Consider the following 15,990-nt stretch of genomic DNA (forward strand, 5'->3'; position numbering starts at 1 on the left):
GGAGACTGCTCCTCTCAGATCTCTTAATGGAGATGTCATAACTGATGGGAAGCAAATAGATGAAATGCTAGGTGGAACACTATCACAAACTCTGTTCATGTGAAACCACTGCTGAATTTTGAATAAAAGACTCAGGCTGCACTTCCGTCACTAAAACTTTTGTTGGTCAGGGGTGTAAAAAAAACCACTCCCTTGACTGACAAAAGTTTTACTGATGAAAAGCACTGGTGTGGACAGGACTTTGTCGGTGGAGATGGTCTCCCGCTGACAAAGCTACCGCCCCTTGTTGGGGTGGTTTTATTTTGTCAGCAGGAGAGCTCTCTCCTGCCAACAAAGAGCGGCTACACTGCATAACAGTGGCACTGCTGTAGTGGCACAGCTGTGCTGCTGTAAGGTGCGCAGTGCAGACATAGCCTCAGTTACCCCAGTTGAGTTTGAACTCCCTGAAGCAACTTGACTGGAGGGCTAAGTCACATCTACAGCAAATGTGGGCTGAGGCCCATGTGGGGAAGCTGAGGCAGAGAGCTGCTGTATTGCCATGGCCCTCTATGAAGGGATGTGCTGGAATAGCATCTCTTACAAGCCAGCTCTTGACATAGGGTCTGGGCAGATGGACTAGTGCTTAACTTGTGCCAGGGCTTGCCCCAGCCCCTCTATGCTTGGCAGTTCATAGCCCCAGCACATCTGGGCTTGCTGCATCAATTAATGTAAAAAAAATTGCAAATTGCTTGAGCCCCGGCACCTGTTTCACCCCGACTGTGGGGATCTCAACTCTCAGACGGGGGTGCTAGAAGAGGATCTGTACCCTGAGAGTCTGTTTAGGGACCCAGAGTGAGAGACAGTGCCTGGCTTCTGCTCAGGAAGCTAAAAGAGCATACAGAACTCAGCTGAGTTCTGAGTCCCAGCCTGCTGAGTGGCCAGCCAGGGGAGCTCCACTGGAGGCCTGTGTGTATGTGATGGACATTCATGCCAAAAAGCTCAAATTCCCCTTCTCTACAACTAGGGGTTACCTCATAGTCTGAACCAATTCTCAGCCAGAATCAGAGACAAAAACAAGAATAAGGTACAGCAAGAAGCTTTTAACATTTTTGCCACAGAAAGAAAGAAAGAAACTGAAAACAAGCTACAAGAAAACAAGTAAGAATAAATGTTTTCTTTTAATCAAATAGAAACAACCAAAATAGATTAAACTTCTCTTCTAACCATCAACATGAATATGTAGATAAAATGTGTTTCCCAGGAACTTGAGAATTCCTCAATGAAATAAACCAAACAAATATAAATCCAAATTAAAATTCCAAAGTCTGTATGGGGACTGAGGCTAGTGAAAAATCTGAGGCGCTTTTGGATTGTTCAAATTTTTGAGGACCAAACTGCTTTGAGGCTATCCTCCTCCTGCAAGGGAAGAAATAAAAAGTAGAAGCTTGCTTTTTTTTCTAGGCAAAAGAGAGGCTAAGATATAAATATAAATAAAACACATTCCCTCCCCTGAAGAGCTTGTAGGACAATATTTTAAGAGAGAGAGGCTGTGGGGATTATTAATTATTAGAAGAGGAGAGATTTAAGAAAAGTTTTTGAGGAAGAGAGGCATCTTGTGGATGAAGATAGTAAGACTGTTCCAAACATACCAGTTTGGCAGAAAGAATAAAGTTGAGCCTGAGAAAAGGAGGCAAAAGTGGTAGGTGAAAAGGTCTACAGGCGTAAAGGCCTAGGGGAGTGAAGTTATCTACTCTGTAGTGGACGGCAAAGTAGCTGGTTAAGACGGGTGCCTCTTTCATAACTAGAAAGTCAGAGATGGATAGAACCAGTGGAAGACACCACCCAGGAGGTGACTACTCCTTCGGCGACTGGTGTCTTCATCACGCTCTAGCCCTAAAATGTCCCACTGTCACAGCTCCACCAGTTGCGGCACTAGTGAAAGGGCTAATGTGGGTCAGCTGCCAGTGCTGCAAATCATGCCCTGTAATCCTGCAAAGTGCAGGTCTACATAAGGCAGTAGGGGAAAGCAGGGTGGCTGCTGGTGCCTTGTTTACATTAGCGCTCTCATTGTGGGTACCACCACCCTAGGTGAGGAGAAAGTGCAGCATAGACAAAGCCAGCAGGTAGTGGAGTGTCAGACTTCACCAAAGAGAGGGTCAGATTTAAAAAACAATAACAAAAAGCCAAGGTAAATCAGGTTCCCAGGGGAGGTTAATGAGAACTTTGCGGCACTTGGGTCAGCACCCTCCCTTTCCTTTACAGGATCTAGTGTGAAGGCTGATGTGGGAGGATGGGATGATATCCCAAAGGAGGGGCTCCATTCCCAGTGCACCTGCCCTCAGCCCGGGGCTTTCCTTAGGTACCCCGGCTGTCCGCAGGGCCAGGCAGGCCCACACCCCAGGGGCTATGGGAGGGACCGGGCACTGTATTTCGGGAGCAGCCTGCGACATTGGGCTGTGCCTCCAGCCAAGGACCCCCACAGAACCCTCCCCCCACCCCCGCCTGGGCTTTAGCCAGGGCTGCACGCCGGGGACCCAGCTCTCCTGGCAAGAAAGCCAGGCACCGGGCAGCCGCCCCCTCTGCACAGCCCTAGCCCCCGAGGGCGCCTCTTCCCTCCCCCTCCCTTCCCCCGTCCGTGCGCTCGCCCCCCCGGCGGCGGGGCGGGTTGGCTCAGCCCGCCGGCCTCTCCTCCTCCCGGTAGCGAGGGGCTATTTTTAGCAAATCCTCCTTGTGTCGCCACGGGCTGCGCTCACATCGCTCAGCCCCTCGCTGGTTGCAGCCGCGGCTGCCTCCCGCCCTCCCTCCTTCTCCGCGCGCTGCCGCCCCTCAGCCCCGCGCACACAGAGCCAGCCCCGGCTGCTGCCTGCGCGCCGCCCGGGCCATGCCCCGCTAGCCCCCAGCAGCCGCGGCAACTTTCCCTTCCCCTCCCGCGCCCGTGGAAGATGGCAGTTTGGGGAAGGGCTGGAAGTTGCAGCCCGGGAGCGGAGCGGTAAGAGGCAGCGGCAGGGAAGGTGAGTGGCATCGATGCCAGGGAGGGAGCGGCGGGGGCTCAGTGCTGGGTGGCTCCTGTTAGCCAGGTTGCAAAAACCTCTGATGCATCCGTCTTGAGAGCCAAGGGCTAGCTCTCCCCTGCTGCGCCCTGGCAGGCGGTCCCTGGGCTCTCCCCTCTGCCAAGCCAGCTGGATGTGTAGGACCCTTTCACTGGGCTGTCCGAACTTCAGCTCTTGGTTGGGTCAAGCCTGGTGGGCAATTTGCATGGCTCTTTAATGTTAGGGTGGTGCTGATGGTGTGGAGGGAGGGGTGTGTGTGTGTGTGTGTGTGTGTGTGTGTGTGTGGAGGGGATGAGGATCTAGTGCTGGAGACAATTATTCCCCAATACATTTTTATTCTATTTCTTTGGGGAGCAGATACATAATGAGAAGTTTGTTTTAATAATATACTTTGTACTGGAAGGGAAATCTTCCTGACTGCCTCCCTCCCTCTCCAGCAGCGGCTGTCACTGTGCTCTGCAGTGCCCTATCCAGCGACAATATTAATACAACAGCCAGGTTTTCATGAAAGTTCAAGAGCTGACAAAAATAATTTCTAGGCCGGTGGAAGGTGAATAGTAAATTATATGCTTGTTAAGGTTAACTGGGTATTAATTAAAACCTACACTGGGGTGTCACAGTGGGAGATGTTTTGCAACCCACTGCACAGGTGGAAGAGCTCTGTCTGTATGCACAGCATTAAGCGGTTTTTCAGTCATTACAACCTGTAGGGATTTTGTTTTAAGGTGTGCTTTCTTGGTGTAATGGGACATTTCATTAAATAATAGGAATGGGCCAGATGTAGCTATTTTAGAAGCATTTGGATGATGAAGTGATAGGAAAACTAGAGATGCATTTCCTGATGCTAATTTGAATCCTCATATATGACTCTTATATTCCTAATTTCAGGAAGATGTGAGTTTTTATTTTCTCTGACTAAGTGGTTGAGTGACTTCAAATCCCAAAAGCTTGTAAGAAACTGGAATAAGCCTAGAATGACTAGTTTGGGCTCTTTAGAATAAAAGGTAAAATTGTTTTGATATTTTGCAAACAGTGTAAATGTGCCTAAATTTCCTGTATATTAATGTACAATCTGAAATAGATGATAATGGTAATACTTGATAATTTATGCTTCAAGTTACTTTAGAAAAACAGGATTTATGATTGAGAATACTGCAGAAAATGTGTCCATCCTTCAAAGATATACGTTCATCATGATGGAGTTTGTAGTTTTAGAGCCATGTAGCAGTTTCAAAACTTAAAGGTGTTATTAAAATACATGAGAATGAAATGAATTTATGGAAGGAATATTTAAAACAAGCCTAAAATAGATAGTGCAATAATGAGGTGTGTTATGGGAACCTTTTGACATTTGAAAAGGTCTTAGTGCTCTTTTCTAATGCAATAGCTGTTATGATTCTTTGTCATAAACAACACAGAATAAGCACAGATAAAATTATAACATAAATCGAGACATTCATATATATTTGTTTGTCTACTTTATGATCCTTTTAGTTTAATCAAATGATGAAATGACAGAAGTAAGAATGTCCCAAAACTGTTCACTGAAAGCAGTTTTAATACATTTTTGAAGTACAAGGGCTTGCAAGCCTTACCATAAACTCTATGAGCAAAGAGGAAAAGCAATTTATATTAAGGCTTTCCCAACGCTTTCCTCTCAGCACCATCTTCCTTGATCTGCCTGAGAGAGTTGTAAAACTCTATTTTTTACTCCATTTTGTTTTCTAAATTTTCTGTGACAAGCCCACCCATTCCTTTCGGAAGGGCCCAGTCCCACATTTGCTTTGTACCCAAAACTCCTATTTAGTTCAGAATCGTGCTCTAACACAGAACCAGAGTATCATTGGAAGGAAATTCCCAGCCCTCACACAGAAAAGTTGTATCATTTTACAGATATACATTATACAGTTCACAAGTGTATATATAATGCAATCAACACATTTGTAAAATTAATGTTACAACAATACACAATTTTAACACCTCCTTTTGACTGTGTGAGCAAACAGACCTGTTCCAACCCATAGGAAAAACATGCCTTTACTGCAGGGGAAAGGTGCAGTGTTCTCAGCTGTATTTTGCCTCCCATTGGTGCTAGCCCCCTCATGTACACATTGAAATATCTCTGCTCTATGGGTGCGCCTACACTGCACTCTTCTTTCAGCAGCGTGCAGTGTACATACATATATAGTCTACCTAGCATGGATATAAATAGCAGCATAGACGGTGAGGTGCAGCTTAGGTGAGTAAGGACATGCCTGAAGGGGTGGGTCTGTACTCGAGTACATAACCTACATGCTTCTCTGTTGGCCCAATCTGTGCGTCCCTGTCTACACTGCTCTTTTTAGCAGTGTAGTGTCCCACTGTCTCTCCACTGCTGGAGCCTTTCCTCACCACAGAAAAAGACTCTGGTGGTGGGGGAAATCTCTGGTGGTGGGCAAGCTGCTGGGAAAGTCTCTGTCAGCTCCCTGATACTAGACCCCTTCCAATAGTCCTGCAGTGAGGAAAGGCTCTGTCAGCTCCTCATTGCTGAAACCTTTCCCCGCAGCGGGGAAAGACTCTGGCCATGGGGAAAGGCTCTGGCAGAGGGGAGGCACTGGGAAAGGCTCAGCCTTTTCCCTCTGCTTCCTGCCTGCCAGAATCTTTCCTCCCCATAGTGAAAGGCTCCAGCAGCAGGGAAAAGCATTTAATTCTACCTCTGCTGCTGTCGAGGTACTCTCACTTACAGCACTAAAGCTAGGTTAACCTTACTCAAAAACTATTATCTGTCTCATATTCCATTTCATTCTGATCATTTAAAAATGCATGCAGAGATGCAGGTTTTCATCCAGACTAAAATACCCATGGCTATTGTGGAAACCATGGCTCCTGGCCTCCTGTTCACCTTCTGTAAACTAGCACTTATCCACAAATGAATAGCAGGCTTTAGTGAAAACTCCACTAGCAAAGACTGGAGTAACCGGAATTCCTGTTAAGTTGCCTTCAACTTACTACCACCGCCTTCCTTCATCTGTCACAAAAGTTCTAAAACAAAAGTCAACTAGTGATTTGACTTTATATGTTTGATACAGATGTTTCTTTTAGAGTTGCAAATGAAAAAAAATCATTAAATTATGAAAAACAAAATTGAAAAGTCTTAAGGTCAAATATCTAAAACATTTCAAATTTCTGAGGGGGGATAATATAAAAAAGGTCATTTTCAAATAAATTATCTATTAGGACATCAGAACATTATAATAATGAGAAATAATTATCAGTTGCTTATCCCAGCACCCTAATTAGTTTAAATTGAAGGTTTCAGGTATTGTTAAAGAATATAATTGACATGCAGAGAATCACGATCAAATTCAAGCACTTATAGTAGTGTGAATGCTTAATGGTCATTTATAATAATATGATCATTGCAAGTGAATAAAAATGATAGGAGTACTTAACTACTTTTAATAGGAGAATTTTAATTTAGAAATGAATCAAGCCTTATTTTAACACAGAGGTTAAATTTACTGAAATGATTGAAATGTAAAAAATCTGGACAGTTGGAATATAACCCAGGGATCTCCAAAGATAGGAAATAAAGGAACAAGGTATTGGCCATGTAGTCTCTTAAGTAGCTCCTTGAACTGCTGCATTATCTCGCAGGAGTTGCTTACCAACACACAGCTCAGGGCCAGATCTTCGGCTAGTGTAAATTATCATAACTCCACTGAAGTCAATTGAGATATGACAATTTATATCAGCTGAATAGCCAACCCCACATCTTTAGAGATTGATCCAGTACTCATAGAAGTATTAGAAAACCTCCCATTAATTTCAGTGGGTTTTGGATCAGGCCCTTTTAAAATAAGGTAATGGCAATAAAGAAATCGAAAATGAAGATGTGCAAGAAATGATCAACAGAAAAAACCTTCCTCCAGGAATATTACTACACATTGTAAATGAAAGTGATAAACACAACATTGCTGAACAACTGCACATCTTCACAAGGCGAAGGGCCAAATCCTGCCAACTTCTACTTGTCATTTTATATTTATTGCTTTCAGGTAAGGAATGGCAACTGTTGTTCATATTTAATGTTTGAGTTAGATTGTTGGCAACTGTTTGTGTTCTAAACCAAAAATGTTTGTTGACCACGATAGTTTGGGAGTGAATACAGCAAGGTTTAATAAAAGCTTAAATTCATAAAGAAAAGTAACAATCAAATTGGTATTTTCGAATGGCAATCTTAATTTAGTATATTCACAGTTGAAATCTGAAAACTACAATTTTTGTAGTATTGTTTTACTTTTGCACACTCTTTTGTTACTTGCTCTTCCAGTGGTAAATAACATTGATATATACCCTCCACAGGATTTACCTGTAAAGGGCCTGATCCTGAGAGGTGATGACTACTTTCAGTTAATGAATGTTTAGGGAGCCAAGTGCCTCTCTAAGTGCACTCAGCACCACATATTATTGGGCCCTAAGGGTTTCATCCTCTAAGCACTAAGAGCTTGTCTACACCTGGAGTTGTTCCCAATTAACTCTTATTCCAGAATAAGAGTGCCTTGCTCTTGCTCATCTTAAACCACTGGGTTAAGCTAAACAGGAAAAGATACTCTTATTGTGGAATAGGAGTGTTCACACATGGAGTTAATTAGGAACAGTTAAGCAGGAACAACTCCATGCCTAGACATGCCCTTGCTTGCTATATATAGCAAGGTATAGTGTTTACTACCATGAATGGGCCCACTGAATCAGTGGTACTACTTGAGTTTACACTATAGGATTAAGTGCTAGGCAAATGCTGACCACCTGCCCTGTGGCCATGAAAGGCCTTGAACACCACACAGGGGACTACAGTGCCAAGCTGTGCTCCCCTATGCTACCACATGCAAGGGGATTTCAGGGAGCAGCAGCAGCTACAGGGCTGGTGGATCCATGACTACACAGATTCACCTGCTTCTCCTCTGGTTTCTTCAGCCTTGAGGTAGCAATATTGGCCACTAGCAATAGAGCTGCTCATCTGTTGTCTTTGGTGGGAGGAGTCTGTTCCCCTCTAACAGGGTACCCAGGGACCTCTTCACAATGTGACCTGATTACCCAGGCTGGGCAGTGGCAAGAGGATTTGCTTGAGAGTGCTCTCCTTACCCAGACAAAGTTCCTATTTAAGTCAGTGCATTCAGAGTGCAGCATGGAGCATTTTGCAGAAAGAAGCAAAATCTTCCTCTTGTTTGCTAATACACTGTGTGAAAGGGTGATTGGCCCTTGTAAGTGGGAACAAGTTCAATCTATGTCTAGTTAGTTGCTTTGCAATGGGGCCTGATAGAGGGCACCTGGCTTCTGTAAAGACTCAGGCTGCAGTTGAGAAAGGGGAGCAGGGAGGAACTATAGGGAGTTGCCTGTATGAGACCTGAGAGAGCAGCAGTTGAGGTAATAGTGCAGAGAGCTAATAGGAGAGTACTATGGCTGAGAGTTGTTTGAGAGAACTGGCCAGTGGTGGGGAACCTACTGAGTAGAAGTCTCATGTCTCCCTCTGGGTAAAGCAGGAGAATCAGCCCAGTTGGGGCAGGCTGAGCCCAGAAAAAAGAGGGTTATATTTTTGTAGAGGGAGGTTCCCATGAGAAACCACTTAGCAAAGGTAGTACTTGCAGGCAATGGAGGCCTGGAGGTGGAACATTGTGGGGAGCCCTCTTGCAGAAGCCTTGAACTGTGAATTATGGAAAAAGTCACAAGAAGCATGAAGAACTGCCATAGGTGTGGAGGCTCTGGAATTGGGGCACAGGAATTGAAGAGGAGTGATTGTTAACTCGCAGGTAGATGGCATGGAGTTTGGGATTGGAACAGTAATACAGGAATTGGACTCCAAGGATATGTCTGCACTAGAAATAGTACATTAACACAGGGGTTCTTCTATTCCTGTAGTAAATCCTCTTCTCCAAGAGATGGTAGGTAGATTGATGGAAGAATTGTTCTGCTGACCTTGCGGCATCTGCAGTAGGACTTAGGTTGGCTTAATTACATTGGAAAGGGCACAACATTTTTCACAGTCTTGAGTGATGTAGTTAAGCTGACCTACCTCTGGAGCAGCGTAGACCAGTCATGGGAAGGACAACATTGATGGTTACCTCGTCTGCCAGGAAAACAGTCTGATCTGTGAAGGAGAAGATGAGCATCTACTTCCATCTGTAGGTGAAAACTGTGGAAGGACTCACCAATATCACTGCAGAAGAGTGTCTTGGCATGGGAAAGCTCTATTTCACTGAAATGACAGTCAAAATAAAATAGATACCTATCTTGGATCATTCAAAATGAGGTACTTTGATTTATGTTGGTTTTTTTCAACTCACTCAGTTGGTACAGTGAAACTAGACTGGGCTGTTTAGTCAGTTTAACTTTCTGATTCCCATATGCTAACAGAGTCAGTGGCTCTGAAATTGCAGTCCATGGAGCACTTGCTGGTGGTCTGTGGAGAGCAAACATGTCACATGGTGCTGTCTTTTTATCCAGCTGCTAAATCATACTTAAAGACAAATAGAATACATTGCTGCTTTATATTACTTAGGTGGAAAAGTAACTGTCACAGTTTGTGGATGGTTATGGAGGCAGTTCACTGGAAAATCTCTATGCAAATGTGGTCCACACTATGAAAATAAGTTTAAGAACCTCTGCATAGGAAAATCCCATTGTGTCTGGAAGTCCAGTACTGCAGGAGTAACGGCTACATTTAAAAACTAGCAGACTGGTTTTCATTGGAATTCTCAGAACTATGTAAAAATACAGTTTTTAAAAAATGGAACCCAAACTTTAGCTTAAAGACACTGTCCCTCTGCCATTTGTGAATAACCTTCACAGAACTAAAGAAAAACAAATTACAGCAATAGAGAATAATGGACTGTATGCTGACTAGGGTAGGGAGTAGAATATAAAACAACTGATGAAAATATCATGCATGCATATGTTTTTCTGGTGACTCTTCCAACTTCCGCTTTGAGTCCACTGCAAATAATCTGTGTACTCTTGAGTGAAGAAGACCATCCCTAGTGTTAGCCTGTTTGTATGTAAAAGGTATATGTCTACATTAGGCAAAAAGGTATATGTTTAAACATGAGTTAACATGTTAAAGTCCTAATGAAGACAAGGCAACCATAGATTTAACATGTGTCAGGTTTTACCTTGACCAGCTATGGGGGAGTCTAAAATTTATCTTGACCAGATAACACTTTTTAGCACTACAACTGCCTCGTCTTCATTGGGACTATAATACGTTGGCTAATGTATTAAAAAATACACCTTTTTCCCAGCATAGACAAGCCCACAGCACACACAGTACTCATGCAATATAACACATTTTAGAATGTTGCTGAAAACTTCCATCCAGTACTATAATAAAAATTGTATTATTTTTAAAGAGCAAGAATGTTGAGAAATTGCGTGGAGATATGGATGATCTCTCAACTGCACAAATCTATAGGAGAAAAATTGTAATAATTGATTACTTATTATTTGTACCTCATTGAAGGCACAATAGATGATTCACAAAACAAATAAACAAAGTCACTGACCTGAAGATTTTACAATCTAAAAAGACAAGAAACGGAAGGATAAAGGAAAGGAATATTTTGTATAAGCAAAATTATGGGGGTGATCACTGTCAAATGTTTTGGTAGTTCCATTTTTAAAATCTATTGTTACAAAGTATCTACAGTTTCCATTCTACTTGGCTATTGTTAGTTCCATTTTTAAAAATATAAACTCTACCTAGTTGACCTTATTGCTACCAGTGTAACCATGACTTGTCAGTTCCTTATGGTAAGCCAGGATAAAGGTGCCCTCTTACATCACTTCTTGTTCTCCTGCCTTCCTGCTCCCACAGTTACCTCCTGCTTAACCTGGGGCAAGGAAAGAAAGAAAACAAAAGAAACACTTTGTGAAGGAATGTACTACCCCTTTTAAGGGATAGGCTGGGTTTATGGCTGGAACATTCTAGGACAGGGTCGGCAACCTCTGGCACGTGGCTCGCCAGGGTAAGGACCCTGGTGGGCCAGGCCAGTTTGTTTACCTGCCGCGTCTGCAGGTTCGGCAGATTGTGGCTCCCACTGGACACGGTTCGCCGCTCCAGGCCAATGGGGATGGCAGAAAGCCGCGGCCAGCACATCCCTCAGCCCGTGCCACTTCCCGCAACCCCCATTGGCCTGGAGTGGCAAACCGCAGCCAGTGGGAGCCACGATTTGTCGAACCTGTGGACACGGTAAACAAACTGGCCCGGCCCACCAGGTACCCTGGTGCTTACCCTGGTGAGCTGCGTGCCAGAGGTTGCCGACCCCTGTTCTAGGGTGTAATCAAGGATGCTGTGCCTTGCCTTAGAGCTGAGCTATTTAAACTGGAAGAGCACTTGGTATGTGTAAGGACCTGGGATCTAGAACCTAGGTTTGTAGAGCCTAGGGTGGTTGATATTCCCTGAGTGCCACCAGAGGCTGAACAGGAAGCTGAGCAAGTGAGAGGGGAGTAGAAGCCATACAAGGTGCAATGAGTGGTGATTTCTCTCTGTCTCCAGGAGATTTGCCTAATCAGACTCAGGGACTTTGTTTTGTGTATTTTAAGTTTGGGAGCTCTGAACCAGGGTCCTGAGGTGAGGCCCTTATGAAGTATTTATTGTCATTGCTCCTCTCCTGAAATCTTATTAAAACAGGACAGGCTGTTTTGTTAGTGTGTTGGCTTCTCCTTACCCTGGACTGTTCAAGTAAACCCTATTACTGCTCCAACTGAGGGAAATTAAGACAGGGCATGCCCACATTGCCAGACTGGGCTGCAAAAGGGGTGCAAGGGGATGACATATGCTGTTACATACTCAAATGTTCAAAGTTTCTGTTATCTGAAGGTTCTTTCTGGCGCTGTCTAGAGGCGGGAGGGAGTAACTGACCCAAGAGTAAATAGCCTGCCTCAGGTCTCTCCTGTCTGCTCTGTCCTTCATAGATTTTTCTGGAGCAACTCTTCTTGTGTGCTTGGATTTGCTGCTGTGATGTTTTTGAAACTTGAGCCTTGTCTACACAAGAAATCATAATTCCTAGTTCTTATAGAGTGTTTTTTATAAGTAAGTCTGAAAACAAAGGAGGTAAATATTATCTGTACTTCACAGATGAGGGAAAACTGAGACACAGAGAGGGAAATGACATGCCCAATGGTACCCAGTCACAGAACTATGAACGGAACTCAGGTTTCCAGAGTTCCCAGTCTAGTCCCAGTCTAGTGCTCTATTCAGGTTACACTGCCTGTGGAAAGAAAGTTGAGCACTCATTTAACTTGTGTTTTTTAAAAAATTTTTTTTTAAATAGATTCAGTTAAAGCAGTATAGACACTCATTTCAGTGTGAACCCAGATTACTTTGGTTCATTATAAATTGATTAACAGTTGGTTTAACCAGGGGTTGGCAACCTTTCAGAAGTGGTGTGCTGAGTCTTCATTTATTCACTCTGATTTAAGGTTTCGCGTGCCAGTAATACATTTTAACATTTTTCGAAGGTCTCTTTCTATGAGTCTATAATATATAACTAAACTATTGTTGTATGTAAAGTAAATAAGGTCTTTAAAATGTTTAAGAAGATTCATTTAAAACTAAATTAAAATGCAGAGCCCCTCGGACCAGTGGCCAGGACCCAGGCAGTGTGAGTGCCACTGAAAATCTGCTTGCATGCCGCCTTCAGCACCCGTGCCATAGGTTGCCTACCCCCGCTATACATGAACTATACATTTAAAATAAAAAATCATGTACACATTCATTGATGAATATGTCAAGTAGTAAATAGATTAATAATTTGCTACAAGATAATGCACCAATAGGGCATTGATCAAAACAACAGCTCTTTGAAACCCATAAAGTTGCTTTTAAAAGTTCATAAATTCCACTGGAGAACTTGTTTGTGCATCTTATCTACAGGAAACTCAAATGCACTGATAATTTTTGGCATGCAAAGGTTCCTTAATCATTTTACCTTGTAATATGAGGTGGTGTGACATAGGAATTTTATTTTGAAGCTCCTTACATACAGTACTATGACTTCTTCATAAAAGTTGAACAGGAAAGTTGCATAACACAAACATTGCAGTAAGCGTTGGTGTTTAACTGAACAAAACCCTAATTGTTAAGGGTTGTTTTTTTTGACATCTATCATTAGGCCCCCAGGAGGCAAAGTTGTTAAACTCAAGCTTTGTTTTCCAGAGAGTTGGATTAGCCTGAGGCAAGAGTATAATATTTCCAAGACGGATGGGGAAAAATACTGGAGGTATAAATCCCAAATAGGAAGCAAACCTTGGAGTTAAGCAGCTATAAATATGGATCATGTGGCATGCACAAACCAACTGCACTAAATAAATAAAAAATGGGTATGAAATGACTGATATTTAATTTGTTTGATTCAGTAACACCTGAAAACAGTTGTCAGTGTATGCACAGAAAATTTGAACCTCTTCAGTCCTGCACTCCTCCTCAGGCCGGTCTACATCTAAAATTTAGGTTGATCCAGCTACATTACTCAGAGCAGTGAAACATTTCATACCCTCTGCCGTGTAGTTGGGTTTACCTAACTCCCACTATAGATGCAACTAGGTCAGCAAAAGAATTCTTCTGTTGACCTAGTTACCACCTCTCAGAGAGGTGGATTACTTACATTGACAGAAAACTCCCCTCCATTGATACAGGAAGTGTCTACATTTCAGCTGCACAACAGAAGTGCCATAGGTGTGCTGCTGTAGTGTAGACATACCCTTAATAAAGTCTGCGCTGTTTAATCATGTTTTCTCCACAGGCTCTATAGTTATTCCGATTTAAAAGAAATGTTTAGTATTTGTTACCTGACAGTATGCTGTAGGTATAATTACTACCTTAACGTTACAGCCATCCCTATTCTATAGATCCTATAACGAATATGGATTAACAAACCAGATTATGCTTTCCTTAAACTGAAAGCTAGGTATTCTATACTGAAACCGAAACCACCAGGTTCTTTTTGTATTTACAGTATAGACACATTAAATAAACTCTGCAAAGATGATATGAATGAAAGGATCAGTGAATCCAAATGGAAATAATATTCAATAGTTCAGTAATGACTACAAGATTTAAGATTTCTGTTTGTTTTTTTACTGATTAGCTTTTACCTAAGAGAATGTTCTTAAATCTCCAAAAAAACAGAGGCCCTATGAGAAGGCAGGTATAAGAGAAGCAGTTGCAAACTGTCTACTTATTGTAATTTCCAATATTCTGAAACATGGAAACTGTGTCTAGTCTACATCAGAGTATAGATGCATATAATAGAAGCTGATGGCAGCATGTAATCATTTGAGGAAAACTGAACAGTTTTATTCTGTATCATTTAAAGGGGATTTGTAGAGTGGATTGCAAGGAGTCTTGGTTGTCAGAATATAGCTAGTATCATCCTCCCTCCCTACTCATTCCCAAAATATTTCTTTTAAAACACAGAATTAATGTTTCTAGATTGCATATTGCATCAGTGCAAACAGCAAGGAAATAAGCCAGGGGTAGGCAACCTATGGCACATGTGCCAAAGGCGGCACACAAGCTGATTTTCAGTGGCACTCACACTGCCTGGGTCCTGGCCACCAGTCCGGGGGCTCTGCAATTTAATTTAATTTTAAATGAAGCTTCTTAAACATTTTAAAGACCTTATTTACTTTACATACAACAATAGTTTAGTTATATATTATAGACTTATAGAAAGAGACCTTTTGAAAAAGTTAAAATGTATTACTGGCACGCAAAACTTTAAATCAGAGTAAATAAATGAAGACTCGGCACATCACTTCTGAAAGGTTGCCGACCCCTGAAATAAGCATTCAAGTCATTCAGCACCCCATCTTTCATAACTATGTGGCCCTTCTTCCCATAGTATCTGAGTGCCTCACAGTTCTACTGTGAGGTAGGGAAGTACTATTGTCTGCATTTTACAGGTTTGGAAACAGGCTCAGAGAGTCTAAGTGACTTACCCAGTGTCACATAGAAAGCCTGTGGTGAAGCAGAAAATTGAACCTCGATCTCCATATTCTAAGCTGGTGCCCCTAACCAGTGGGCCATCCTTCTTCCAGCTGAACATGGTTCTATCTAAAACAAACAGTAGAAATAAATGGTGAGTCTTCATCATGGCAAAAACACTGGCGTGCTCCATTGTTAGACAATTTAATGAAACCTTGCTCAGTGTGCATTGGTGATCAAAAACCCAAAGAAAATGTTAGGATATATTCAGATTAAAGATAGGGATAGAAAATAATACAAATGATATTATAATACTATTGTTTAAATCAATGGCATGTCCTCACCTGGAATATTTGTTCAGTTCTAGTCAACCTGTGTGTATGTAGCAGAAGCAGAAGAGGTTCAAAAACCAGTAATAAAAATGGTTAGAGCCAAGGAGAGACTTCTTTATGATGACAGACTGGAGTGTTTAGTTAGAGACAAGACAAAAAAAGATGGGACATTTATCCTTTCTCATAATACAATAACAGGAGGCATTCAATGACAGTAAAAGGCAATGAATATAAAATTAATAAACAAAAATACTTCCATATACAACATATACTTAACCCGTGGAACTCATTTCTACAAGATATTGAATTGCTTAACAGGACTTACAAATATATTCGAGATTTATATGGATAATAAGGATACTCATAGTTACATTAAATAGGATACAAAGATTTTTTTAAAGGGATATAAATCCTTAGACATTGAGATATAAGACAACTACTAATGGATAGGGTTAGGAATAAACTTTCCCTATGGCAGTGGTTCCCAATCTTTTTACAGGCATGATCCCTGCCAAACTTTTGGTTTGTTTTGACAAAAAAATAACAACCAGAAACAACTAAAACACTTTTCTAAAATAATAATAATAAAAATCAGTTTACATTTTTCAGTTTTTGAAAATGAACATTTTTGCCAAAACCCAAATGTTTTTGTGTTTCAAAAATCAAT

General features: G+C 42.1%; 1 protein-coding gene across 2 annotated transcripts in view; it reads left to right on the top strand.

The window, feature by feature from the left end:
* Positions 1-2,820: 2,820 nt before the first annotated feature.
* HDAC9 (histone deacetylase 9) overlaps positions 2,821-15,990 on the top strand; it is a 666,736-nt gene continuing 653,566 nt past the window's right edge. Inside the window, exons 1-4 of one of the 2 annotated variants that reach the window (XM_039523937.1) lie at positions 2,821-2,990; positions 3,467-3,579; positions 3,918-4,033; positions 8,928-9,318. The gene's annotated coding sequence lies outside the window, so the exon portion shown is untranslated. Of the gene's footprint in view, positions 2,991-3,466; positions 3,580-3,917; positions 4,034-8,011; positions 9,319-15,990 lie in introns of those variants that run through there. The other variant, XM_039523938.1, reaches the window with a different exon arrangement.

The sequence above is a fragment of the Mauremys reevesii genome, linkage group 2 (assembly GCF_016161935.1).
Source record: "Mauremys reevesii isolate NIE-2019 linkage group 2, ASM1616193v1, whole genome shotgun sequence".
NCBI classification, from domain to species: domain Eukaryota; kingdom Metazoa; phylum Chordata; order Testudines; family Geoemydidae; genus Mauremys; species Mauremys reevesii.